This window comes from Octodon degus, unplaced genomic scaffold (assembly GCF_000260255.1).
Source record: "Octodon degus isolate 3935 unplaced genomic scaffold, OctDeg1.0 scaffold00084, whole genome shotgun sequence".
NCBI classification, from domain to species: Eukaryota; Metazoa; Chordata; class Mammalia; order Rodentia; family Octodontidae; genus Octodon; species Octodon degus.
In genome coordinates, this window is record NW_004524660.1 from 459,846 (window position 1) to 462,540 (window position 2,695).

General features: G+C 42.2%; 1 pseudogene; it reads right to left on the reverse strand.

The window, feature by feature from the left end:
* Positions 1-631: 631 nt before the first annotated feature.
* On the reverse strand, positions 632-1,538 carry LOC101592833 (annotated as a pseudogene).
* Between the last annotated feature and the right edge of the window lie 1,157 nt (positions 1,539-2,695).

Below are 2,695 nucleotides of genomic sequence, written 5' to 3' on the forward strand. Positions count from 1 at the left end.
TAATGATTGCTTGTTATGGAAGCATTTCACTCTGTTAAATGTGAAATAGTTTTTCAGGGTATATCAGTTTGTGTTAGAATTTATTTTCTTGTAGGACTTGAAGTACTTTGCTCCATGCTCTTCTTGACTTGATGATTTGTGAGGAGAAATCTGGTTTTATTACTGTGGATTTTCCTTTAAATGTCATCTACCTTTTTCAATGGCTTTTAATATGCTGTTCTTGTGCTGAGTTTCTATGATATTCATTATTATATGTCTGCATGTAGTTTTTATTGGGTTGATATTATTTTGAGTTCTAAATGCTTCAGTTGCCTGAATGTCAGCTTGTTCCCCATGTTTGGGAAGTTTTGTACTATCATTTCTGTGCATATCCTTTTCATGTTATTTGTATTGCCTCCTTCTTTTTCATGGATGCCTATTAGTTTAATGTTGTTCATCTTTGCATTGTCTTGCAGCTGTTGAATTGTTTTCTGGATCATAGTTGTTTTTTTAAGAGATCTTTCCTTGTGCTTGCTTCAGCAGCACATATACTAAAAAGATCTTTCCTTAATTTTTCCTAGCTGCAATGCTATCTTCAAGGTCTGAAATTCTTTTATTTTTATTTTGTGGATTTGTTTTTATTGACTGGGATTTAGGGGAAGGGATGGGAAATGTCACCTTGGGGCACTCCCCATACCTGCCCCCAGAGAATGTCCATTCTAATCCTCCTGGGATGTTCTTTGAAGCTTTTTCTTTTTTTCTTCATAGTGCCCTTGCTGGCAGCAGCCTCCTTAGGCCCACTACTGACTGGCTCTTCCTTTGAAGACAATTTTCTTTTTTTCTTGGGGATACTTCTAGCTGCCTCTTCTGGTTCACTATCTGTTTCCTCCTTGGATGAAGATTTCTTCTTCTTTTTGGGTGGATTTGGACTCCCACCAGCTCTCTTCCTGGTCACTCCTAATCAACTCTTCCTTGGAAAAAGATGTCTTTTTCTTGGGTTTGGAAATAGAGACAGATGAACTATCCATTCTGTTCTCCTGAGGAGCCTCCTCGAGTTTTTTTTTTTTTTCTTTTTGGGTTTTTCTTGTGTCTCCTCATGCTCCTCTGGCGTACTACTGTTTTCTGAAGACGCCAGAGCAGCCAGTGCAGCCAGCCGCTTCTTTTCCTTCTTCAAGCGTTTCTTCTCCTGTTTCTCTAGCTTCCTGGTGATTTCAGCAGTGGCTTCCTCTGCCTGAACCATCGCCTCCTTCATAACATCCAGATCCTTCCGTGGAATCTCTCCAGTCCCATAGAAGGACAGGCGCTCCTCAACTTGTTCTCGAAGCTTCTCCTCAAACACACTGGTGGGTACCTCGAGAAGCAATCGGTTTGGAGGCAATACTGCACTTGTCTGCCAGGTATCGGGAGATGCGGCCTTTGTTCTTGGCAGCTGCTCGGCCAGTGAAGGTGGAGTGGAAAATGAGTCCGTATTTTGGTGTATTACCCCTTGTCTTCAGGGCTCTGGAAACTTCGTCCCTTTGCTGGGTGTGTGACTTCCAAGTTCTCTGATCTTGCCTCATGGGCTTGTTTTGGGTGGGCTAGAGGTATCAGATTGCCTTTTGTTCCTTCCTTTTGTTATTTTTTGCAGTGATGGTAGATTGGTGGTGGGCAAGCCAGCCTGGTTCTTCAAAGTGCAGGAGGGTAGGGTATGCTTGCCAAAGCTCCTGCTTTGTGAGGTTCGATAATCCTTCTACCTCATTAAGGAGAGGGGGTCAAGGTGCAGTTCAAGAAGGATCTGATGTTGTTGTTGAGTACAGCCCACTGATGTGCAAGGCTCTCTTGATTTTGTATTGGAAAAGGATAGTGCTCTGCAAGACTCTTGCAGATCCCAGTGGTAGGCAGGACTCATTGGTGATCTTAGGGGTGAGGAGCGGTGGCCAACTCAGCAAGTTCCAGTGGGATGTTTTGGATAGCAGTTCTATGACTGCCAAGTCTCCTTGACAGTCTTAAGTTTGAGAAGTGGTAGTGTGAATCAGCACACTCTGGCGAGAAGCCTGGAGTGCTAGGGCTAGCCTACCAGGTCTCTCTGGCAGTCTTGAGGGCATGCAGGTGTAGTGGGACTCAATAAACTTCAGCTGGAAGGCTGGAGGGCAGGGCTAGGGCTGCCAAGACTCCCAGATAGTCTTCAGGGCAATGGGGGTTGTCCAAAATCAGCAAACTCTATGAGAGGTGGTGCTGGCCCACCAGGTCTTTCTGCAAGTCTTCAGGGCAAGCAGCAGCAGTGGGACTCCCTTCCTTTTCAGTGAACTAACAGACCCTAAGTGTGTCACTAACCTGCATTGTTCACTCCTTTCCCTATTTTCTTTTCCTCTTTTAACTACCCTAGGTCCTTTTTCATTTTAAAAAAACTTTTTCCCATTTCACAATATCTACTGTATATTTTAGACTTCATTTACTCTTTCAATTTTTTAGACTAGTGACACAATATGATGCTCACATACGTGAGTTTGATTTTTTTCATTTATAATGTGGTCTCATGTTACACCCATTATAGTACAAAAGCCTTTTACCTTATTTATGATTGAGTAGTACTTCATGGTATAAAATACATCTTTTTTATTCATTTCTCATTTGATGGGTATTTATATCATTTCAAAGATTTCGCTATTATGTTTTGTGTTGCTACAAACATAAGTGTATATATTGTTGTGGTATGATGCTTTTAATTTTGGGGGGA